The sequence below is a fragment of the Notamacropus eugenii genome, chromosome 1, assembly GCF_028372415.1.
Source record: "Notamacropus eugenii isolate mMacEug1 chromosome 1, mMacEug1.pri_v2, whole genome shotgun sequence".
Lineage (NCBI taxonomy): Eukaryota > Metazoa > Chordata > Mammalia > Diprotodontia > Macropodidae > Notamacropus > Notamacropus eugenii.
Window position 1 is genome coordinate 320,485,529 of NC_092872.1, and position 26,523 is coordinate 320,512,051.

At 40.1% G+C, this 26,523-nt stretch overlaps 1 pseudogene; it reads right to left on the minus strand.

Moving 5' to 3' along the window:
• Positions 1 to 925: 925 nt before the first annotated feature.
• Positions 926 to 26,523, minus strand: part of LOC140517347 (elongation factor 1-alpha 1 pseudogene) — a 193,078-nt pseudogene continuing 167,480 nt past the window's right edge.

A 26,523-nucleotide genomic window follows, 5' to 3' on the forward strand; every position in this document is an offset into this window, starting at 1 on the left:
ATGCTTCATGTTCTTAGTGTCATGAAATGTTCTCCAAGGGTTTAGAACCAATTCTGGAGGATCCATGTCTTTGCACCTGAGAGCAATGAATAATCCCAAAGAGGTGGCATGTATTCTTCCTTTTATTGAAGGTAGGGTTGGGGGAATACCTACAGTCATCCTAATACACAACTTGCCACTGAACCCAGATGGCTCCAGAGGAGAAAGGGAATCTGATAACTTTGGACAGCCCTATATCACTTCAATTCAATTTACTTCTATGTCATGGAATTACATTTCTGATGCCATGGACCTCTTTGAGAATGAAGTATAATCAACAACAGTGAAAGAAGGAGGGCAAGCAAACTTTCCCCAACCCTTGATATGAAAATCAGCACAAACCTTTAGCTCTCAGAGAGGAATTTCAGTCTGGTATGAGCTCATCCAGCTGGTCAATTTTATTGTTTCTTGATGTTGCATGGAGTCATAAACTTGCACTAACAGAAATCTAATTTTCTTGGAATTCTTTTCTTCACTGAACTTTTGCACTGCCTCTTTCATTTCCTCAGTTCCACTTTTAAAGGACCTATTTTCTTATGTAAATTTTTGTGCATTTTTTTGATTTGTCAAATTCTCCAAAAAGTACTTGTTTTTTGTAAAAGCAGAAATTACTGAAGCTCTCCCCATAAACCCCTCCAAATACCCTTAAAAATGCCTAAAAAAATTCTTCAGCTTCAGAATCCACAAAATGATGTAAAGAAACCAGTGCAAGACAGCCTTCCAGAAAGCATCTACTACACCACACTGAGAACTGAGCACAACACAGTGCAGCGTGAACCCCACCAGAAAAGAAAGGGCGGGAGCAGCCCTCAGGGGACTGAATCACTAGCACCTGTATCAGTTTCCAGACTTCTCAACTCATAAGCACCAAAGGTAGCATAGAAGGTTACTCGGAAAATTCTGTGGGATCTGATTGGGCATTGGTCTGGCCCCAGACCTGGGGTAGAGAAGGAGGAGGTGGCATTTGCAACAGCAGCCACAGCAGCAACACTGGTGGTGGCTGTGTACAGAACTCTGCACTGACAGAGAGTGGGGGATTGAGCAGGTGACAGAAAACCCCTAAAACCTGGGACAGCATACACACACACACACACGCACACACAGACACACACAGACACACACAGACACACACACACACACACACGCACACACACACACACACACACACCCCTTCTGGAAACAGAGTCATACCTTGACAAGGAGTTAGAAAATCAAGTATTTTGCTGGGAACGTGTGGAAACAGTTTAAAAAAATACTCGAACTTGAGAATCTTATTTTGGTGACTAAAAAAATAAAAACATACAACTAGAAGACAACATATCTTAAGCTCCTACATCTAAAAACTCCAAGAAAAACATGAATTTGTCTGAGACTATGGAAGAACTGAAAAAGATTTACAAAATTAAGTAAGAGAAATAGAGGAAAACTAGGGAAGAGAAATAAGAGTAATGGAAGAAAATCAGGAAAAATGAGTCAAGAGATTGCTAAGGGGGACCCAAGAAAATACTGTAGAAAATAACACCAAAGGGGTGGAGCCATGATGTTGGAGTAGAAAGACACACATGTTCGAGCTCTTCCCTCACGTCCCATAAAATACTTGTGAAGAGAAACCCTGAATGGATTCTGGAGCAGCAGATGCTGCAGAGCAAGAGAGTGGAGAAGATTTTCAGCACAGGGTGACCTGCAGGACCAGGGTGAGGGGTCTGTCATGCTGGATGCTGGACAGAGCACAGACCAGCCAGGGCAGAATCCCCAGCAGCAGTGGTTCCCTAACAACCAAAATAAATATGAAATGGCCTCAGACCATGGAAGAAATCATAAAGGACTTTGGAAATCAGGTAAGAAAGGTAGAGGAAAAATTGGGAAGAGAAATGAGAGCAATTCAAGAAAATCATGAAAAGCCAGTAAACAGCTTGATAAAGGAGACTCAAAAAAATGCTGAAGAAAATAAAACATTTGAAAATAAGCTAACTCAATTAGAAAAAGAGGTTCAAAAAACCAATGAGAAGAATACTTTAAAAAGGTGAACTAGTCAAATGGAAAAGGATGTTCAAAAATTCACTGAAGGAAACGGTTCTTTACAACATAGAATGGAACAGGTGGAAGGTTATAATTTTATGAGAAACCAAGAAATTACAAAACAAAACCAAAAAATGAAAAAATGGAAGACAATGTGAAATATCTCATTGGAGAACAACTGACCTGGAAAACAGATTCAGGACAGACAATTTTAAAATTATGTGACTTTCTGAAAGTCATGATCAAAAGAAGAGTCTAGACATCATCTTTCATGAAATTATCAAGGAAAACTGCCCTGATATTCTGGAACCAGTGGGCAAATAAATATTGAAAAATTTCACCCATCACTTCCTGAAAGACACTCAAAAAGAGAAACACCTAAGAATATTTTAGCCAAATTACAGAGCTCCTAGGCCAAGGAGAAAATATTCCAGACGTACAGGAAGAAACAATTCCAGTATTAAGGGATCAAAGGGCTTGGAATATGATTTTGCATAAGTCAAAGGAACTAGGATTAAAACCAAGAATCACCTACCCAGAAAAACTGAGTATAATACTGAAAGGGGAAAAACGGTCTTTCAGTGAAATGGAGGACTTTCAAGCATTCTTGATGAAAGAATTAGAACGGAATAGAAAATTTTACTTTCAAACGTAAGAATCAAGAGAAACATAAAAAGGTAAACAGGAAATAGAAATCATAAAGGACTTTCTAAAGTTGAACTGTTTGCATTCCTACACGGAAAGATAATATTTGTAAATCTTGAGACTTTTCTCAGAATCTGGGTCACTGGAGGGATTACACACACACACACACACACACACACACACACAAACACACACACACACACAGAGAGAGAGAGAGAGAGAGAGAGAGAGAGAGAGAGAGAGAGAGAGAGAGAGAGAGAGAGCACATAGGGTGAGTTGAAGAGAAAGGGATCATATATAAAACAATAAAATGAAAATGTGAGAGAGGAATACATTGAGAATAGAAAGGCAGAAATGGAAAGGGGACCAATTATATCTCCTAGAAGAGGAAAGCAAAAGTTTTCCCAGTGGAGGGGAAAGGATGGAGGTGAGAGGGGAAAAGTGAAGCTTACTCTAATTTCATTTGTTTCATGGAAGGAACAGCATGCATACTCAATTTGGTATGGAAATCTATCTTACACTACAGTAAAATAGGGAAGAAGGGGATAAGCAGGGTGGGAGGATGATGGAAGGGAGAGCAAATGGGAGTAGGGAGTAATTAGAAGTAAACACTCTTAGAGAGGGACAAGGTCGAAAGAGAAAATAGAAGAAATTGGTGGTAGGACAGGACCAACTGAAATATAGTTAGTCTTACACAACATCACTGTTATGGAAGTCATTTGCAAAACTGCACATATATAGCCTATATTGAATTGCTTGCCTTCTCAGTGGGAATGGGTGGGGAGGGAGGAAGTAATTCATAGTTTTAGGAACAAATGTTGAGAACTGCTTTTGCATACAATTGGGAAATAAGAAATGCAGGTAATGGGATATAGAAATTTATCTTGCCCTACAGGACAAGAAAGAAGATGGGGATAAGGGAAGGGAGGAATTTTAATAGGGAGGGTACATTGGTGGAAGGGACAATCAGAATGGAAGGCATTTTGGGGTGAGGGGATGGGAAAGGTTAGGGGAAAATTTGGAACTCAAAATTTTGTGGAAAGGAATTTTGAAAACTTAAATAAAGATATTAAAATGGAAAAAAAATAAATTAAATTAAAAAAGGAATTTTAACAAAAAATACCATATTAACTGCATATGAAGGAAGATATTATGTGTATCCAGCAAATGAACTGATAATAAAAGTAGGTATAGAGTGAACAAAAATGAAAATAACACGTTAGAATTAAGCTAACCCAAATGTAAAAAAAGTCTATAGAGCTTATAGGAAAAGAATGTCTTAAAAGTAAGGAATGGACAAATGAAACATGAGGTCCAAAAGCTCACTGAAAAAAAAAAATTAATTTCTTCAAAATTACAATGGAGCCAATGGAAGCTAATGGTCTTTATGAGAAATCAAGAAGTTGTAGGAGAGAACCAAAAGAATGACAAAAAAGAAGACTATTTGAATTATCTCTTTGGATAACGACCAATGTGGAAAACACATATAATTTTAAAGAACTGGACTAACTGAAGGTCATGAGCAAAAAAGGGGCCTAGCCATTAACTTTCAAGAAATTATGAAGTAAAATTCTCCTGGTCGTATAGAATCTGAGGGTAAAATATAAATGGAAAGAATCCACTGACCACTCTTGAAAGAGATTCCCAAAGGAGAACTTCTAGGAATATTGTAGCAAAATTCCAGAGTTTCCAAGTCAAGGAGAAAATATTCTGAGCAGCCGGAAGAAACAATTCAAGTATTGGGGAAATACAATCAAGATAACAAAAGACTTAATAGTTTCCACCTTAAATCAAAGGACTTGAAATATGATATTCTGAACGTCAGAGGAGCAAGGATTAAAAGCAACAACCACTTACCCAGAAAAGCTAAATATATCCCTTCAGGGGGAATAATGCAATTTCAAATCATAGAAGCCTTTCAACGTTCTTGCTGAAAAGACAAGAGCTGCATATAAAATTTGGTGTCTAGATATGAGAAACAAGAGATGCATGAAAAGGTAAACAGGAAAGAAAAATGATAAGGAACTTATTAAAATTGAGCTATTTACATTCCTACATTGAAAGATCATATGTGTAACTCATGAGACCTTGCTTAATATTAGGATAGTTGAAGGAAATAGCTGGATAGAGAGATAGAGAGACAGACAGAGAGAAAAATAAAAGTCACACAATGAGTTGAATATGAAGGTTGAATGAAGCTGAATATGAATATCATCCCTAAAAATAAAATTAAGGTGTGAGAGAAAAATATATTGGGAAAAGCAGAAAGGGGAAAGATAGAACAGGGTAAATTATTTCACATAAAAGAAGCAAGAAAAGCTTTTACAATGGCTGGGAAGAAGGGGGAGGTGAGAGGAATGAGTGAACCTTTCTCTAACCTGATTTGGTTAAAGGAGGGAATAACATACACATTAATTCGGGTAGCTTACCATAAAGAATAGTAAAGGGGAAGGGGATGAGGGGGAAATGATAGAAGGAGTGACAGATTGGGGAAGGAGGTGTCAGAAGCAAACACTTTTTAAAAGTGACAGGGTCAAAGTAGAAAATAGAATAAGTAGGAAGGATGGGATAGGATGGAGAATAATATAGATAGTCTTTCACAACATAACTATTGTGGAAGTGTTTTGCTTAGCTACAAATATACAATCTACACTAGATTGTTTGATTTTTTTTAAAGAGGGTGGTGGTAATGGAAGAAGGAAGAGAATTTGGAACTCAAAGTTTTAAAAAATCAAGGTGAAAAATTGTTTTTACATGCAACTGGTTAATAAGATATGTAGGCAATGGGTTATTGAAATCTGTATTACTCTCCAAGAAAGTGGGAAGGAGAGAAGAGGGAGATGATAGAAAGGAGGGCAGACTGGGGGAAAGGGAAATGAGAATGGATGCCACATCGGGGTGGAGTGTGGGGAGAGATGGGGAGAAAATATGGAACTCAAAATCTTCTGAAATTGAGTGTTGAGAACCAAAAACAAATAGATTAATATATTTCTTAAAAGTCTCACTTTGGATGAATATATATTCCATTACCTAAGGTGATTTTTAAGGGGTTCTCTTCAGTTAATTTTTCTGCTTCTTTTTTATATTCTTGTTTTTAGTGTTATTTTTTCCAGTATATCTCCCCATGTCTTTTACCAAGCCCTTACTTTTTGTCATAATTTTCTTACATCACTCTCACTTCCTTCCTCATTTTTCCCTTTACTTCTGTTAGTTGATTTTTAAAAAATGTTTTTGAACTCTTGCAGGAATTCTCTTTGGGCTGGAAACCAATTCATATTTGCCATTTTGATTTCTCTGTCTTCTTAGTTTGTGCTTTGACCTTCCTATTATTATAGGAACTTTCTATGGTCAGATTCTTTTTTGTTATTTTTTTTGCTCATTTTCACAGTCTATTCCTTGACTTTTAACATTATTTTAAAGTTGGTGGTCTGTTCCTGGGATGAATACCGCTCTGTCCTAAGCTTCAAGTATTTCATACTGATGCTTTCAGCTCATCCTGGGTGTTTTTAAATTTTCAGTTCTTCAAAGGTGTTATGGTCTAAAGTTCATAGCTCCACCAGCCTGTGCTCTGAAGTTTGAAATGAAGAACAGGTTCCTGATTAGATGTTGTTTTCATCCCTCTGTTGCTAATATTTCACATAAATCTACAAAATTTCCACTAACTTTCACCAAGTGAAGCAGTTATTGGTGAAGCAACTTCAAAATGGTGTCCTAAACTGTATCAAGATCTATTATTCAAACTGTAAAGAACGTATAAGAATCTATACGTGATGTAGAACCAGAGAAACAAATATGAAGAGGATATTTCAGAGTTGCTCTGGAAAAGACCTACTCTAGAATGCACAGGAGAAAGATGTTTTCAAATATTAGATGACTACATTACCTCTTCTGTACTATTAGAACGCAAAAGGATTCACAAAAATACCAGCCCTTTTTCTGAGAGGGTTTCCCAACCCATCTCAAAGGATGTGTACCACTTTTCCAGAAAGCATGGAGCCCTCTAAGGAGGCAAGAAACTTGTGACTCTGTTCCAGAAAAGGAAGAAAGTAAGACATGGGAAGATCAGCCAGACCAATATCCCCAAAGACTCCATTATTATCAGAGCAATTTTCTTGCAGATTGGAAACAAGAAAGACAAAGTATTTTCTTTCTCCCTTCCAGGGTATGATGCTGTCATAGAAATAGCTTCCAGGAATTTTCTTCCTAATTTGGGTAGTCACATGGATAATGATAGAACCATTCACCAGAATTGGCAACCATCTGATGTTAAGGTGAAAGGGATTCCATTTTGTTGTTGGGCCTAGGTTTGGCGCTATTTGGGTTAGTTAATTGCTACCATTTCCTTAATGAGAGTGCAGATATTAGCATTTCAATGTTTATGTTGGCACTGGATCCACTTCCCAACCCCTGCTACACTTGTAATAATTTCAGCCTGTTTGGTTTTTTAAGATATGATTCTACTCAGCATTGATGTGTCCCACAGTAACTATATTCAGTGGGTGTCATCAGCAAAATTCCTCCACTGAACTTCATACTAAGGGAGAGAGCCTTTGATTGTTCAGTCTTTTTCTCTCCAGGCCCCAGACCTCTTGACCTGATTCGAAGTCAGTGGTGTAGATGATGATCATCCTTTCTACATTCTTTTAGGAAGAACATTTAGGTTGCTTCATATACCAGCTATGCAGCAGGGAGTTCAGCCAACTGGAAGGAGTTGACAGTATCCCCACGCCCTAGTTGTCTGCTTTTATCAGATTAGTGGGTGTTTCAGTCCAATTACATATGCCTCTATTGTAGTGAATAGATCCATCAGAGAACCATGCAAAATGGTGTTCCTCAGGGGCCAGGTTCTTATAGCTTGGATAACTGAGTCAAGCGATTAGGAAATGGAGGAGAGATACAGGGTTATAAATTCTCATAGAAGTGTTAAATCTGCCAATACTGATTATATGGTAGACAGAGAACTAAGTGTATCCTAAGAGCTGATAAGGAAACAGCAAAAGAGGAAAGAATGTAGATTAAGAAGTGAGGTAGTGGGTGGAGCCAAGATGGCGGAGTAGAAAGACACAGATACGCTATCTCCAAACCCACAACCCATAGAATATCTGTAAAACAAGAACCGCCCGGCAAATTCTGGAGCAGCAGAAGTCACACAACAGCTGAGCAGACGAGATTTCTCTTCCAGAGAACCCTGCAAACCTCTCACAAAAGGTCGATCCTGCTGCGGATGCGGAGTCGAGCCCAGCCCTGCCTTGGCAGCGGGGCACTGAGAGGAGCAGATCTGAGCAGGCTTCAGGGATGGAATCTTCAGTGGCCGCAGGGGTCCCTCCACCCACTGATGACGGGGGTCGGTGAGAGGGTCTCTTTGGTGGGTCGAGAGGGGAGTGGGGTGCCCCCGTAACTCAGGCCCCCTTGGGAGGCAGCAGCTGAGGCGGGAGCAGACCATGGCTCCACAAGCAGGCAGGAGCCCGGATCCATTGTTGAAGGTCTCTGCATAAACCCCCTGAGGGAACTGAGCCCGTGAGGCTGCCCTGCCCTGACCTGAGCACCTGAACTTAATCTCACACTGAATAGCAGCCCCGCCCCCTCTGAAAGCCCTGAGGCTAGGAAGCAGCATTTGAATCTCAGATCCCAAGCGCTGGCTGGGAGGATCCAGAGGTGAAGTGGGTGTGAAGAGAATACTCAGAAGTCAAGTCACTGGCTGGGAAAATGCCCAGAAAAGGGAAAAGAAATAAGACTATAGAAGGTTACTTTCTTGGTGAAGAGGTATTTCCTCCCTTCCTTTCTGATGAGGAAGAACAATTCTTACCATCAGGGAAAGACACAGAAGTCAAAGCTTCTGTATCCCAGCCCACTCAATGGGCTCAGGCCATGGAAGAGCTCAAAAAGGATTTTGAAAATCAAGGTAGAGAGGTGGAGGAAAAGCTGGGAAGAGAAATGAGAGACGTGCAGGTAAAGCATGAGCAGCAGGTCAGCACCCTGCTAAAGGAGACCCAGAAAAATGCTGAAGAAAATAACACCTTGAAAAATACGCTAACTCAATTGGCAAAAGAGGTTCAAAAAGCCAATGAGGAGAAGAATGCTTTCAAAAGCAGAATTAGCCAAATGGAAAAGGAGGTTCAAAAGCTCAATGAAGAAAATAGTTCTTTCAAAATTAGAATGGAACAGATGGAGGCTAATGACTTTATGAGAAACCAAGACATCACAAAACAAAAACAAAACAATGAAAAAATGGAAGATAATGTGAAATATCTCATTGGAAAAAGAGCTGACCTGGAAAATAGATCCAGGAGAGCCAATTTAAAAATTATGGGACTACCTGAAAGCCATGATCAAAAACAGAGCCTAGACATCATCTTTCATGAAATTATCAAGGAAAACTGCCCTGAGATTCTAGAACCAGAGGGCAAAATAAATATTCATGTTATCCACAGATCACCACCTGAAAGAGGTCTAAAAAGAGAAACTCCTAGGAACATTGTGGCCAAATTCCAGAGTTCCCAGGTCAAGGAGAAAATATAGCAAGCAGCTAGAAAGAAACAATTCAAGTATTGTGGAAATACAATCAGGATAACAAAAGACCTAGCAGCTTCTACATTAAGGGATTGAAGGGCGTGGAATAGGATATTCCAGAAGTTAAAGGAACTAGGACTAAAACCAAGAATCACCTACCCAGCAAAACTGAGTATAATACTTCAGGGGAAAAAATGGTCTTTCAATGAAATAGAGGACTTTCAAGCATTCTTGGTAAAAACAGCAAAGCTGAAAAGAAAATTTGACTTTCAAACACAAGAATGAAGAGAAGCATGAAAAGGTAAACAGCAAAGAGAAGTCATAAGGGGCTTACTAAAGATGAACTGTTTACATTCCTACATGGAAAGACAATATTTGTAACTTGATACTTTTCGGTATCTGGGTACTGGGTAGGATTGCACACACACATGCACACAAGCACACATACATAGAGACAGAGTGCACAGGGTGAATTGAAGAGGATGGAATCATATCTTAAAAAAATGGTATCAAGCAGTGAGAGAGAAATATATTGGGAGGAGAAAGGGAGAAATGGAATGGGGCAAATTCTCTCTCATAAAAGAGGCAAGCAAAAGACTTATTAGTGGAGTGATAAAGAAGGGAGGGGAGAGAAAAACATGAAGTTTACTCTCATCACATTCCACTAAAGGAAGGAATAAAATGCACACTCCTTTTGGTATGAAAACCTCTCTTACAATACAGGAAAGTGGGGGATAAGGGGATAAGCAGGGTGGGGGGTATGATGGAAGAGAGGGCATGGGGAGGATGGAGCAATTTGAGGTCAACACTCATGGGGAAGGACAGGATCAAAAGAGAGATCAGAAGCAATGGGGGACAGGATAGGATGGAGGGAAATATAGTTAGTCTTATACAACACGACTATTACGGAAGTCATTTGCAAAACTGCACAGATTTGGCCTATATTGAATTGCTTGCCTTCCAAAGGGAAGGGGTGAGGAGGGAGGGAGGTAAAGAAGTTTGAACTCAAAGTTTTAGGAACAACTGTCGAGCACTTTTCTTGCTACTAGGAAATAAGAAATACAAGTAAAGGGGTATAGAAAATTATCTGACCCTACAGGACAAAAGAGAAGATGGAGACAAGGGCAGAGAGGGATGATAGAAGAGAGAGCATATTGGTGATAGCGGCAATTAGAATGCTTGGTGTTTTGGTGTGGGGGGGAGGGGACAAAAGGGGAGAAAATTTGGAACCCAAAATTTTGTTAAAATGAATATTAAAAGGTAAATAAATAAATAAAAGAAAAAATAAAGATCAAAATTTAAAAATATATCAGTGACGTAAAATTTGGGGAGCAGTTTGCAAGAAAGGATATCAGCGTATTGGGATTTGTGGGCTGACAAGGGGTGGCTACTGTTAGAAAAGAAAAGAAAAGAGAATGAGATATAGCATCAAACCATTTTGAAAGATATGGAAGGAAGACATGACTTGGTGAATGGCCTTATATGATGAATATTTAAAGTCTTCCCTGACCTTAACTGAGATATTCTGAGATAACATTAGCACTAATTATCTATGAGATTGGGCAAATGTGACAATCTCATTTAAGAAAACAATTCAACTGATAAATGACAAGGACTGTTAGAGATAACAATAAAAAATGTTAGCCTGATAAACTGTGAATTTATAAAAGGGAAATAAATTCACGACCAGAAGAATTCAAATAAAAACATGGCAAGAATTGTTCTGATGAATTAAGAATGTCAATTTCTCCATTTACTATTTAAAAGCATTCTAATTAATTGTCATCAAATAAAATGAAAGCATTAATTTAGGAGAGCCTCAACTGCATGGGGTACAAAATGTCACTGGTGTATGAAGTATGATGCTCTCAGTTTGTTGAAAAATCTCAGTTATGGCGATAACACTTCTCAGGCAGGGTAGTAGGGCCCTGGCTACTGCATACAGTTGTTTGCTATTGTATCCTACTGCTCTGTAACGCTCCCCGTGTTTCTGTGCTAAAACTCCCTCTGCATTCTCTCCTTTTTCCATAGCAAAAAGCACAAAAGGCAGGGAGTAATTAGGAAGACCCAATGCAGAGGGTTCTAAAAGGGAAGTCTTTATGGATTCTATAGGCAGCTGCTGTTCTTTATATAAGCAAAGGGAGTCAGTATTTTGGTGTCACAGGGCTTCATACAAAGGGCAGGAGAGCCCAGAGAATTAGGGAATCCAAGACTGACAGTATCTAGCCAGACCCAAAAAGCCCTGAGGTTGCCTTTTGCATGTTGAGTGGGGAAAATCACAGATAGCCCAAATTCGTGAGTAATCCCGGAAACACTGCCCTGAGAAATGACATGTCCGAGGAATTTTACAGAGGAATGGCAAACCTGAAGTTTATCCCAGGAAGTCTTATGGCCATTTAAAGCTAGAAATATAAGGATCGCTATTGCATCACCCTTCCCTGCAGTCAGGTCAGGGGAACAGAGCAACATATGAACCACATACTGGAGGAGTACATAGCTGTGGGGAAGGAGAAGAGAGGTGAGATTGTCATGCAGGGTTTGACTCAAATAGGATGAAGATTCAGTGAAGCCCTGAGGAAGGATAGTCCAAGTATACTACTGTCTCCACCAAGTAAAAGCAAAAAGGTATTGGCTGGAGGGGTGCACAGGTATAGAAAAGGAGACACTACAGAGATAAACAGCAGTGAGCACAGTGTCACATGCGGGGAATACAGGATAATAGAGTATGGGGATTTGGGACCAACAGCGAGTGGGGGAGAACAAGGGTATTAACAGCATGGAGGTCCCGCATGAGGTGCCAAGCTTGGTTACCAGGCTTCTTAAAAGGGAAAATGGGAGTGTTGCAAGGAAAGATACAGGGGACTATCAGTCCTTTGGAAAAGAACCTTTGGAGGAGAGGCCTAGAACCTTCAATAAGGGCAGAAGGAAGGGGATACTGATAGAGGCATGGAAGGGGATGGGAAGGGTCAATCTGAACCTGTATGGGGCAACTGTGAAAATGCACCCAATATGTTCTGTGGCCCATAACTAGGGCAGCACCTTGGCCAGGGATAGTTCTTTGTCAGGGGTGCCAAGTATCTCAGACTGAGGTAGGAGAGATAGGATTGTTATAGGTGCTGGGGAAGAGGAACAGTTGGGGTAAAGCTTAATGTAGCAGAAAGGTAGGATAGGATGTCTTGTCCAAGAAGATGACAAGGGGCCCCAGGGACAAGACAGAAGGTGTGTTGAAAATTGTCCTGTCGAGAATGATTGAGACTGGATTAGTTCAGAAAGCCCAGAGAGGCTTATTCGAAATCCCCACCACTAGTAGATTGTCATTAAACTGAGGAAGAGGGGTGGGAAATTTGCAGGGATCCATAACTGTCAGAGTAGTGCCGGTATAAACCAGGGCTAGAATGGGGTGGCCTTGTACTACCATAAACCATTCCCCTAATTGAGAAAGAGATAGAGATGGGTAGATAGAAATCAGATCCTGCTCGCAGTACCCCTATGATTGTTGGGTGGAGGGGTCTTGACGACCCCTGCTCTTTTGAATTTCTATAACCTTGAGATGGGATCTATATTCAGATTTCCAATGTCCTGGATTCTTACAGTAGTGGCAATTACTACATATGTGATCCTGTGCCAGAATGGAAGTGGGGTGTGAAGTTGGGATAGGAGCTCTCAGTTGCTGAAACAGCATAGTGTAAACCTGACCCTTTTTAGTTTGAAGTTCCCTTTCTGATTCTGAGTCCTCCTCAGCCTATATTGGTAGGGTCTGACAAAGCTGGGAGGTAAGTTTAGCTATAAATTGTAGATGTTTAGACTGCCACTCTGGCTGAGTGATTTTGATATTTCGTTAGAGGGAAGGTTGGAGGTTATTAACAAAGTAGGAGAGAGACTGAGTTTGTCCCTCACCTTCTCAATCATGGACTAAGCCAAAGTCAGCATCAAAAATCTCAGCTAGGTGATTATAAAATTGAAACACAGTCTCTTCAGAGACTGTTTACAGAGAAAAGTTTACAAGTCAGGGACAGGCTGCTGGGATAGCTTCAACTACAACTTCCCCTAGGACTTTAGCTTCCTGATGGTGCTCTTCCTGCTTCTTATAAGCAACATAATCTATTTTTTGCTTTTCCTCAATTTTTGCTTCTGTGTCTACCCTTTTCCATCAATTCCTGACTTCATCTTTCCTAACCAGGATCACCACAAAGAGGCAAATGTCAGGGATCCCTGGGCTATAAGTTTGGAGGGTGACCTTGAATTAATCAGTAAAACATATAGGGTATTGGAAAGGATCAGGCAAGTCCTTTCTTATGGCCTGTATTTGCCTCATTCCCAAGGCTTGGAATTATACTGAGTGGTGGAAACGAGTGAGACAGTTGGTTTGACATAGCCCTCTTCATCCACAATAGATACAGTCTCGGGGCTCTGCCTACTGATTACCTTAAAAGGATAGGTTCTGATGGAATTATGTTCATATCTCTGGTCCATAGACAGAGAGTAATTATCCAACTCAAGACTAGACTCTTTAAGGGGAAGGGAAGGGGGAGGAAGCAATGATTGAGGAACAGTTACCTTCCTCAGGATTAGAAGAGGCAAGGGAAAGCAGTGAGGGAGAGAGTAACCACAAAGTCCAGTTATCCTTCCCAGGATCAGAGCCTTCAGGGGAAGGAGGGGAGGAAGGAGGTGAAGAATAATGTGGAGGGAGGGAAGGAGAAGAGACAGCTGGAGAGGAGGGACAAGCTGGGACTGTCAGGCAAGAAGGTAGGATAGGGTAAAGGGAGTTAGCAGGTGTTGAGGAAGGGGGGTGTGGCACTGGAACAACTTCTCAAGCATTGAAGGAAGAGGCCTCTTTCTCACTCAGTCATTTCAACAAACTAACAATGAAAGTATGCCCACTCCTGGTTAGGTGTTTTGTTGGCCTTTCAACTTAATTTGGTTTTGAAATAAAGTAACTTTGACTGGTCAAAAGAGGCCCATTGTGGTCAACATAATTTAGGGCTATCTTAAGTTAACTGACAGCAGCCCTGGCAATACCTGTGATCATCAGGTTGATAATGGCTGGACATATAAGAAGCAAGGGTCTTGTAAGCCGGATTTCTAATTTCCCTAGCTACTTTTCTTAGGTCTATCTTTAATTCTAGGGGATCTATATAGGGAACATTTGACTGCAGAGTTGATTCCTGCCCCATGAGCTACCTTTATATTGCTTTTAACAGGAGATCTATACTTGATCCCTGCCTTCTGAGCTAGCTTTTAGTCTTTGCAGGAGATACTTGATCCCTGCCCCCGAGCTAACTTTAAATTTTTATTTTTTTTATTTTTAATTAACTCATTTTTACATTACTACATTGATTTCCGCGAAAGTTTGAGTTCCAATTTATCTCACCATCTCTCCCCTTCCCCTACCCCATAACACCTTGCATTCTGATTATCCTTTCCTTGAATGTCCCCTCCCTTCTATCACACCCCACTCTTCCTTTATCCCCATCTTCTCACGTTTCTGGTAGGGTAAGATAGATTTCTATACCCCATTATCCGTTTTTCTTGTTTCCCAATTATATGCAGTAACAGTTCTCAACATTTGTTGCCAATACTTTGAATTCCAACTTCTCTCCCTTCCTCCCTCCCCACCCATCCTCACTGAGAAGGCAAACAATTAAATATAGGTTATATATGTGTTGGTTTGCTAAAGACTTCCATAATAATTATGTTGCGTGAGACTCACGATATTTCCCTCCAACCTACTCTGTCCCCCTTTTATACTATTCTCTCATTTGACCTTGTCCCTTCCCAAAAGTGTTTACTTCTAGTTACTCCCTTCCCCCGTTTGCCCTCCCTTCTATCATTCCCCTCATCCCACTTGTCCCCTTCTCCCCTCCTTTCCTATAATATAAAATAGATTTTCATACCAAATTTTGTGAGCATGTTATTTCCTCCTTAAACCAAATGTGAAAAGAGTAAACTTCACTTTTCTCCTCTCATCTCCTCCTTTTTCTTCTCCACTGAAAAAGATTTTTCTTATCTCTTTTATGAGTGATAATTTGACCCATTCCATTTCTCCCTTTCTCCTTCCAGTATATTCCTCTCTCATCCCTTAATTTTTTTGTAGATATCATCCCTTCTGAATCAACTCAACCTCTACTCTCTGTCTATATGTGTGTGTGTGTGTGTGTGTGTGTGTGTTTATAATCTTTCTACCTACCCAAATGCTGAGAAAAGCCGCAAGAGTTACAAATATTATCTATCCATGTAGGAATGTAAACAGTTCAGCTTTAGAAAGTCCTTTATGATTTCTCTTTCCTCTTTATCTCTTCATGCTTCTCTTAATTCTTGTGTTTGGAAATCAAATTTTCCCTTCAATTCTGGTCTTTTCATCAAGAATGCTTGAAAGTCCACTGTTTCATTGAATAACCATTTTTCCCCTTGATGTATTATAGTCAGTTTTGCTGGGTAGGTAATTCTGGGTTTTAATTAGAGTCCCTTTGACTTCTGGAATATCTTATTCCAAGCCCTCTGATCTCTTAATGTAGAAACTGCCAGCTTGTGTGCTATCCTGATTGTATTTCCAAAATACTAGAAGTGTTTCTTTATAGTTGCTTGCAATACGTTCTCCTTGACCTGGGAACTCTGAAATTTGGCCACAATATTCCTAGGAGTTCCTCTTTTGGGGTCTCTTTCAGGAAGTGATGGATGGATGGATGGATTCTTTCAATATTTATTTTACCCTCTGCTTCTAGAATATTAGGGCACTTTTTCTAGATAATTTCTTGAAAGATAATATCTAGGTTCTTTTTTTGGTCATGGCTTTCGATTAATCCCATACTTTTTAAATTGTCTCTTTTGAATCTCTTTTCCAGGTCAGTTGTTTATCCCGTGAGACATTTAACATTTTGTTCTATTTTTTCATTCTTTTGGTTTTGTTTTGTAATTCCTTGATTTATCATACAATTATTAACTTCCCGCAGCACCAGTCTCATTTTTAAAGTACTATTGTCTTCAGTGAACTTTTGAACCTCCTTTTCCATTTGGCTGATTATGTTTTTTAAAGCCTTCTTCACCTTATTGGCTTTTTGGACGTCCTTTTTCAATTGTGTTTGCCTATTTTGAAGGTGTTATTTCTTCAGCAATTTTGGGTCTCCTTAAGCAAGCTGTTGACTTGCTTTTCAAGTTCTTCCATGGCCTTAGCCCATTGCATACTAATTTTGAATGTAATGGATGCAGAAGCCTTAACTTCCTCTTACACTGTGCATTGTTCTTCCTCACCTGAAAGGCTGGAAGGAAATACCTGTTCACCAAGAAAGTAACCTTCTCTTGTCTTAGTTTTCCCCCTTTTTTGTGCATTTTCCCAGCCAGTTACCTGACTTCTGAATCCTTTGTCAGGAGGATAGTCCTAGGGCTCCTTCTCACTCCAGGACTGTGCTCAGTACTGAGATTAAGATCAGTTGCTCAATTCCCCCAGCAAATGCAAGCTGAGCCACTCCAGCAATGAAAGCTGCCAAACAACTCAGCCATAGTCATGCTCTACTGCTGCTGATGGTGCTTCTGCCTGGGGCCCGTGCTGGGGAGTACCCTGTTCCCCCCTCACCCTGCTGGGAAATCCCTCTCACTGAAATTTTAATATTTCTTTGGCACTTGTGGGGTGAGGGATCAGAGACCCTCCCTGCTGGGGATTCTCCCCTGAATGCCTGTTCTGGTCCTGTTCCTCCCAGCGCCACATGGCCAGGTCTGGGATCTCTTCCACTCAGTGTCCCATGGGATAGACTTTTCCTGTCAGCCTTCCAGGTTACCTTTGGGTGGAAATCTCTTTCACTATGTCTTTCTTTGGCTTCTGCTGCTCTAGAATTTCTTGAGAGCCACTTTTTACAAGTATTTTATAGACTGTGGGAAAGAGCTGTAGTATGTGCATCTTTGTACTCCAGCATCTTGACTCTGCCTCCACAGCTTGTAATTTTTGCAGAATGTACTTGATCCCTGCTCCCTGAGCTAGTTTTTAAGTTTTACAGGAGATCTATTGATCCCTGCCCCCTGAGACAACTTTTAATTTTTCCTTAGTCTGATCATCAAAGGAGACCTAAGTAATACAAAGTGATTTAATGAGACTTGGTCCCAGCCCCAAAGATAGCTTAAAGGGAATTTGTGGACTTTACCCAAACTATTGGGAGTCCTTTGGGAACTGGGAATTGAAGGACTTACCCTGACCCCATCAAGGAAAAGACTTCAGGAAAAACGGATCCTGAAGTGCCTGAGTCTTGGCATTGGCCAAGTGAGGAACTGTACTTTCTAGTCCATCAGTTGCAATCTGCGTGTCATGGCACCATAACTGGTGACCTGAAAGTTTGGTTAGGAAAAAGTAAACAGGCTAAACACATACAATCTATTCCCTTAATGCTAGTGGTCACGTGACCACCGAGCCAGAAATGCTTCTGACAGCTTGATGGAAAAATTACCAGATTTAAATACACTTTTCCATAAGAAAGGGACTTTCTGAGTTGAATAAGTTGTAAATTCAGTGAGAGAAGACAATTAGCAAAGTAGGATGAGGTGTAATTTATGATTCCAGGATGTGTAAATTTCCTCTGTATAGCATATGTCTCTGTGATACAAGATAAGGAAAAATCCCACCTCTCTGGTTGCAGGCATCGTGTCATAAATAGGTCTTTGAAATTGCTGACACAGGAAAGGGCATTTTTAGAGCAATGTAAAGCAGTCTGATTGATTAGTTCAGGTTGGGCTTCTCATTAAATTTCAAAATTTATATTAAGTGATTTGCAGGGGTAAAGGAAGAAAGCCTCAGCTTGTGAAACTACTTCCTGCTGGCAAGGGGTTTAGAGATGTCCCTGCCTGGATGGGTACTGTTCAAGGGGTACATAGCCTGACCAGTTTTCTGGAAGTTGGTGACTCGTGCTTTGGAAAAGACAAACCTAGCAAGGAGGTTAGACAAAGACCAAATAGGCAAAAAAGGAGTACAAAGAAAAGACAATTTCTCTGGCATAAAAGATAATATCTCTGGAGAGAATTAAAAATGAATATAACAAGGCCAAAAAATAGAAGTGTGCTAGGGTTGGAAGCTCAATTCCATGTGGACAGTCTCGGGCAGGTAAAGGTGAGAACTTCTAAATCTTAGAGTTCTCACGAGACCCCCCAGGAAACGGCTGGGAATCGAGGTGAACCGAGCTATCTCGTGTATTTCCGCCTCTTCCCGTGAGAAACGTGATGGGAGAGAGCTCTCCCCGCCCTCGAGATTGTCCCGGATCTGGGCACACTATTGTTATCTAACAGCACGGTATTCAGATGCAAACTATGCTGCTGGAGAGTTTAGGTAGGATCAGGAAAGCCTGAAAGTGCTCTGGGGCAGAGGGGCGCGGAGCGGTAAGGACAACAAGGCTCCACTTTTCCTCTCTCCTCTCTCCCCTCCCCCTCTCTCCCCGCTTATACTTCTACTTCCAATCTCTTATTGTAAGATCTTTGCCTCCTTGGGAGATCTTTCTCTTTCCCTCCTAAGGAAGAATTTCCCTGCACTTGTAACTAGACCCTGAAATAAAGCTCAACCCTTGTTCGACTCTGGAACGTCCTTTCTCTGATACGAGCATCCGGTTTGGCCAACCGAAGACCTCGGGATAGAGGTAAGGGAAGACTCGGGTAGCCCTCAGGCCTCTAGGCCTGGCAGAAGTATATGTTTGATAGGGGTATTTTTGGCTGTCAGATATCCCCTTTCTTTCTAAATTGCTCCATGGGCATATAGAAAAATGAAAGCATATTTTGAGTAAATAAAAACATCATTTGGTCTGGGGTCAAGTCCTAAGACATGGATTAAGACTCTCAAAGCCTGTCCTCTCCTTTAATCAACTTACAGAGTGAACAGTTTTTCTAGATTAATCTTAGTTTTCAAAGCCTCAAAAGACTGGTCTGAGTCAGGGCCTTGAGTAGAGTCATAAAGGGGTTTAACAATAAAACCAAAATCAGTAATCCAGAGTCTACAAAATCCTGCCATGCCTAAAAACTCAAAGCTGTTTCTTAGTGGTTGCATCAGGGATAGTGCTTTTGCTGTCAGAGGTAATGGAGAGAGAGAGCGGGTCATGAGTTTATGGCACAGGTACTTTATGAATTAGCATGCTATCTGGACTGTGTTCAAAGAGACCCTATTGTTTAGAGTGTCCAAGAAATTAAGGGCTTCTGTGGTAGCAGCCAAAGACCCAGCCTGGATGGGGCTACGATTAAGAATATCATCCACATACTGAATTAAGCTAATACCTGGTAGTTTCAAGTCCTTTAAATCCCTTCCAAAAACCTGGCCAAATACATGAGGTTTATCGCAAAACACTTGGGTCAAGACTGTCCATGTTAGCTGATATAGACTTGATTCCCCAGGAAGAGTCCATTCAAAGGCAACAATAAATTGTGAGTATTCTCCATTAGGCTTTTTTGTGGGAAGGATTGCAGAGTTACATGGAGATGAACAAATGACAACGATTTTACACTTGAGGAATTTTTCAATTAAACCTTATAGTCCTTCCCAGACCTCAGGCTTTATCAGATATTGGCTGTGAAGAGGGAACACTTTAGAGTCTGGGAGAGTAACAACAACTGGGGTGGCAGGAGTAGCTTGCCCTGGAATTCCAGGATCCCAAACAATTGGCTTGACTATCTCCCACACTTTCAAGCAAACATGGGGAGATCTAGTGAACAGAGGCAAATAGGAGATGGGAGGTTTAACTAGAGAAAACTGGCTCCCTAATTTCACCATCAGGTCCCTTCCCAACAAGGGGATAGGGCAAGAGGAGATCATAGGGAAGGAGCATTTAAACAACAGATCCTCAAGTAGATTGAGGAAGGAGCATGTCTAGAGATATCCCTTAATATCCCCTTCCATGCCTATCAACTGATGGGTCAAAGAGCATGTAAGACCAGAGCAACTGGCTAACACAGAAAACTAAACCATGTTAAAGTGGGTAACCTTACTTCAAGCTTCCTATTTTGCCCAGGACTTGGTGAGAGAGATGGAGACAATGGAAGCACTGCCAGAACCCAGGCTTTCCTGTTGTTCCAAGACTTGAGAAGACTGGAGGACAAGTTACTGGGAGGTGGCTGCACCACTTTTTCAACCTGAGGGAAAATCTTTCCTCCAATGTGCCTCCTGGTCACTTGGCCATGGTTTCACAGGTGTTGGTTTCTGGGCTCCCTCTTAGGGAGAGGAGCCCTGGAGGGTCACTTCTTGGACCATTGACCCTCTGTGTGACATCGAAAGCAAGTTTCCCCACTGCCCAAGTAGTCAGCCTTCTTCCAAGGGGTACCCTGGAAAGGTACTTCCTGGGTGTTTTTCTGGCCATGGAATTAGCCAGGAATTCAGCATGTTTTCTGACTGAGCGCCATTTCCTCTGCTTTGACTAGGTCTCTGTTTCTGAAGACTCCAAAGGCCATCTCCCATAATTGGGCCCAAGGTGTTTGGGGTCCCATTGCAATTTCTGCAGTTCCCTCCTAATATCTGGGGCCAACTCATTAATGAAATACATGCTAAGGACTGCCACACCTTCAGTGGAATCAGGTTCCAAGTTTTTTTGCTTTTTAATAGCTTCTACTAGCCAGTCTTGAAAAAGGGCAGGGTTTTCTTTTCTGCCTGAGTAGTTTCCCTACCTTTTTTGAAAATTTACTTGTTTTGGAAGTACAGGTTTTAGGCTACCTAACAGACAAATTACCATATGGTCTCTCTTTCCTCTATCCTTACTCTTTTGACAATCCCATCCTGATTCACTAGTGGGAACAGCAGTTGCTCCTGGTGGGTATTTTATGGGATCATTGCTAGCCATGCAATCCCCAACCTTCTGGGCATGTTCCCAAGTTCTCCCCTTTTCCCCAATGGTATAACAGGCAGAGAAAAGAATAAGCAGATCATTCCAAGAAAGTTCAAATTGTAGGAATATATCTCTAAAACCTTCAGTAAACTCAGTGGGGTCTTCTGAGTATCTTTCTAGTTTCTCTTTAACGTAAATGAAGTCTGAGATGGAGAATAGGACATGCACTCTAATAGTCCCACTAGAGGCAGCCACTTCCCTCAGGGGAAAAATTCCTGAAGGCTCTTTGGGGTCAGGGACTCATTTAGAAAGATAGAAAGTCTAACTTTTTCTTAGGGAGGAGCTGAGGAATATCGACTGAACTGTATTGCCCTGCAAGGTCAAGGGATTGGTCTGGAAGGGGGAAAGATCAGCTAGTACCTGAGGAAGGGAAGGAGTCTGAGCAGGAGAGGCCACAGATCAGGGCCTGAGGCCAGAGTGGATGTTGTCCCAGGGAGAGGGGCTGCAGAGGGAGGCACCTCAGCATGACCCATGCCTAGGATCTCAGCAAGGACCGCCAAGGTTGGAGGGGACACGGGAGAAGATGCAAGGTAGGAGACGTGGAAGGTAAATGAGGCAGGAAATGAGAGGGATTGGGGTAGAGGAAAAGGGAAGGGAAATCAAGGGGAAAAAAAGGGATGGCCAAGGAAGAGGAAGAATGGGAAACTAGGAGGGCTGAGGAATCTTAGGGAATAGCAGGAGGGGCTAGGGGAATTTGGGGTGAAGACAGGAGTTGGGACTGTCAGAATGGAGGTCGGGATGGAGAGAGAGCTAAATCCCTGGGGGCCGTAGAATGGGGGTCATCCAAAACGTCCAGTTCTTCACAATTACCCCTTTGTGGGGTGGTTGTGGCTACAAATATCTTACAATCTTTTTTAAGAATGAGGTTCTCAGAGAGCTTAACAAAGGCCCTTATGTAAGGTATTTCTGTCCATTTTTCCTTTTGGAGACAATATGATTCAAACTGTAAAAGAGTATTACATTGTATGGCCAGAAAATGGGCCATACGTTGTGGTCCTCCAGGTAATACTGAGGCCAAACTATGTTGCAAAAGAACACCAACTATATTTTTTGTAGTTCTTTAGAGAAGCTAGTTTTTTTTTCCCCAAATTTTGTAAAATTCAACCCAAAGGCGAATTTTTGGGGACTGAAGAGGATTGACCCATTACTGGCATGGAGTTGGAAGTCCCTTCCTCCATAAAGGGGGATGTGAGAATAACCCTTGAAAAACATACATGGGTAAAAGTAACTGATGTTTTCCCAAGACCCTAGCATCGAGGAAATTCAGAGTTGAGTACACATTTCCCAACAGGGCATCTGTCTTTGTCTATGCTTTGGAGGGTGTGCCCAGCTTCATGACCTGGAACACAGCAGCTGGATCAACCAACCTGGGAGCATCAGGCTGAGTGCAAGACAGCCTTCTAGCTGCCTGACCTACTGGGAACTGAGCCAAGGTCCAAAAACTCTTTACAAGGTGCTTGGAGAGCGAAACTGGGATAGAGAGAGGGTGAGGTTTATAAACCTTCCAGTCTTGGCAGAAGAACTTGGGAATAGCAGTTCTTCTCAGTCAGGGAACCATACATTGAAGGTCAGGGGTGCTGGCGACCCCAACATACTGACATGCTGGATCCTGCTCAAATGAATTCAACACAGGCCTTCTTAAAGACAAAGAAAAACGAAGTCTATTAAAGATTTGCCATATTGAGTTGGCTCTTAAAGAGCTTAAACATTTGTGATACTTGTATTCACAAGTAGACCAGATACAATCTCAGCTACAGAGTCAGAGCTGGATTGAATCTGAGACAATTTTTGACTTTTTAAAACAGTTTTGAGCTCCAAATTTTATAACTCCCTCCAACCCTACCCTTTTCCATGTGACAGTAAGCAATCTAATTATAGGTTTTACGTGTTTGGTGGGGCCCTTTGACTCAATCCAAATTTCACTTGAGGATATAGAGGACCAGAGGTGGTCTTGAGGCCACTGGTTCCCTATCCCTGCCTAATGAGTGGCATCCCTTTGAATTCCAATTCTCAGTCATCACCAAAAGAGTTGCAACAAATGCTTCTGTACAGGTAAGTACTCTTCCCTTTTTTATGATCTCTTTGGGATAGAGACCAAACAATGATATTGCTGGAACAAAGAATATACACAGTTTGATTTCCCTTTGGATATACTTTCAAATTGCTCTCCAGAATGGAGTAACATCTATGAGATTCCCATAGACACTGCCATAAATATGCATATGCATTTCCAGAATTTGTTTGAAAATATGATAATCTGTTGTCCTTCAAGATAAAACCAAAAAATTTATTCGGAATATTGCTAGTAGGATACCAGAAAGCAAGATTCGGTGAGGTACTCATTACTAATTCAGGGAGCAAAGACATTGGAAGCAAGTTCCCCTAGGTAAGTTCTTCCTTCTGTCTGTATATCTGCCTGTTTAACTCTCCCTGCTTACACCTTTCCCTGCAATCAATATAAGATGCATAATGTTTCCAATCAAAGATTCAGCACTTGATTGGCTTAGTGTCAAGAAGCTTGAAAATCAGCATTTAATTGGAAAGGTGTGGGGATCCATGTGGTCCAGATCCTGATTGGCTCTCCTCCAAGGCTCCATGTGAGGCCTATTAATGGGTAGGGGGATCTTATATCCCATTAACTTAACAGATAGTTGGATAAGTTTACAACTCCACTGGCAGTGCATTTGTGCTCAAATTTTCCAATATCTTCTCCAACATTTGTCATTTTAATTTTCTGTTATGTTCGCTAATCTGATAGGTTAGAGCTGGTATCTAAGAGTGGTTTTAATATGTATTTCTCTAATCAATAGTGATTTGGTTCATTTTTTCATAAGACTAAAGTTAACTTTGGTATTTTCATTTGAAAACACACTCTTCAACCGCTTTCATCATTTATCAATTAGGGAATGACTTGTATTATAAATTTGACTCAAATGTCTGCATATTTGAGAAGTGAGATTTTTGTCAGAGACATTTATGAAATATTTTCCCTACAGCATTGTGCTTTACTTTCAATCTTGGTTGCCTTAGTTTTATTTGTATGAAAGCTTTAATATGAGATAATCAAAACTATCCATTTTATATTTTATAATGCTTTTTATTTCTGGCCTAATCCTAAGTTCTTCCTTTAGTCATTGATCTTAAAGGTAAACTAGTCGTTGTTCTCCTAATTTCTTTATGGTATCACTCTTTGTTCCTAAAACATGTCAAAGATTTCTGACTTTATCCTGGTATACTCTGACATGGTGGACCTAGTTTTTGTCATGCTATTGTGCAGTTTTCCTTCCTTCCTTCTTTCCTTCCTTCCTTCCTTTCTTGCTTTCTTTCTTCTTTCGTTTCTTTCCTTTATTCATGTCTTCTTGCACAGAATTACGAATATGACAATGTTTTATATGATTGCAGATGTGTAACTTGTACTAGATTGGTTACCATCATAAGAAAGGATGCAGGGCAGCAGGGAGGGATAAAACTTAAAACTCAAAATTTAAAAAAAAACACAGTTACAATGTTTTTACATGTGATTGGGAAAAATGTTTTTTATAAATGATACGGCTATATGGTTAACATTTCTTGTCAAATAATGAGTTTTTGCGCGTAAGTGTTGGTCTTTCATTTTATCAAACACTAGATTACTGTGGTCATTTACTACAATGTCTTCTGTAAGTAATCTATTCCATTCACCCACCACTGTATTCTGGAAAGTGCCAGGTTATGTTAATAATTACAACTTTATAAGACAGTTTTATGTCTCATTCAGCTAGTTCACCTTCTTTCAAATTCTCTTGATATTCTTCACTTTTTGTTCTTGCGTAAAAATTTGTTTTATTTTATATTTTGTAGCTCTATAAAATAATTCTAGGTAATTTGATTATTATGTCATTGAAAAACATGTAGTGCAAGAATAATTTAGGGTCAGAATTATTTAAATAAAACTGCCGTTTTTATTTTATTGATCCAACCTACACGTAAGCAATGAACATTTTTCCAATTATTTGATCTCATTTTGCATGTGTGTGTGTGTGTGTGTGTGTGTGTGTAAAAAGTCTTTTATTATTGTGTTCCTACAGTTTTGGGGTTTGTCTTGACAGAGAGACTCTCATACATTTTATATTAAGCATAGTTATTTCAAATGGAATTTCTCTTTGTATGTATTGCTGTTGAACTTTGTAAGTAATATTTAGAAATACTGATGATTTGTGTACTTTTATTTGATATGCAGAAACTTTACTACAGTTGTTAATTAATTCGACTAGGTTTTAGTTGATTCGATTGGATTATCATCATATCATCTGCCAAGAGTGATAGCTTTGTTTCCTCATTGGTTATTTTATTTCCTTCAATTTCTTCTTCTCTTCTTGTTATAGCTAACCTTTTTTGGACACTGTTGAACAATAATAGTAAAAATGGGCATGCTTGCTTTACCCAGATCTTATTGGGAAGGTTTCTACTTTATTCCCATTACAGATAAGGCTTGCTGATGGTTTTAGATGGATACTACTTATCATCTTAAGGTAAGCTGCATTTATTCCTCTCCTTTCTAGTGTTTTTAATAGGAGTGGGTGCTGGATTTGTTCAAAAGCTTCTCCTCCCTTTGTATCTCTTGAGGTAATCACGTGACACATTGACTTTGTTTCTGTTATGGTCAAAACTATGGTGATGTTGGATATATTCTCCATTCCCAATATGAATCCCACCTGATCATAGTGAATGATCCTTGTGATAGATTACTGTAATCTTCTTGCTAGTATTTTATTTAACATTTTTCATCACTGTAATTAGGGAAATCAGTCTATACTTTGCTTTTTGGTGTTGTTTTTCCTCTTACTTAGATTTGATATTTTTGTCAATAAAAAGAATTTGTTAGGATTCCTTCTTTGCCAATATTTTTAAAGGGGCAATGTGGCTTTGGAATTAATACTGCCATAAATTTTTGGTAGAATTCACTTGTGAGTTCATCTGGAATTTTTCTTAGAATGTTGATTGATGTGTTGTTCAATTTCTTTTTTCTAAGATAATGTTACTTAAGTATACACTTTTCCTTTTTTTTCTGGGCAATTTATATTTTTCGTGAAGGTTTTATTTTCAATATTGCCTAGATTTTCAGATTTCTTGACATATAATTGGATGAAATAACATGCAATCATTGCTTTAATTTTCTCTTCTTTAGTGATGAAATCAACCCTTCAATTTTACATGATAGTAATTTGTTTATCTGTCTTTTTTAAAAAGAAAATCAAATTAATCAATAATTCATTTATTTTATTATTTTCTTTTCCCATAAAACCATAAAGTAGTTTTCCCATAAATAGTTCAGTGACTTTCCTATGTTTAATTACATTAATCCTTTCTGATTTTGAAATTTCTGATTTCCTATTTAGTTGGGTATTTTTAATCCATTCTTCTACTTTCTTAACCTGCATATCCAATTATTTGATGTCCTTTTCTCTCTTTTTTGATTTAAGCATTTTGGTATATA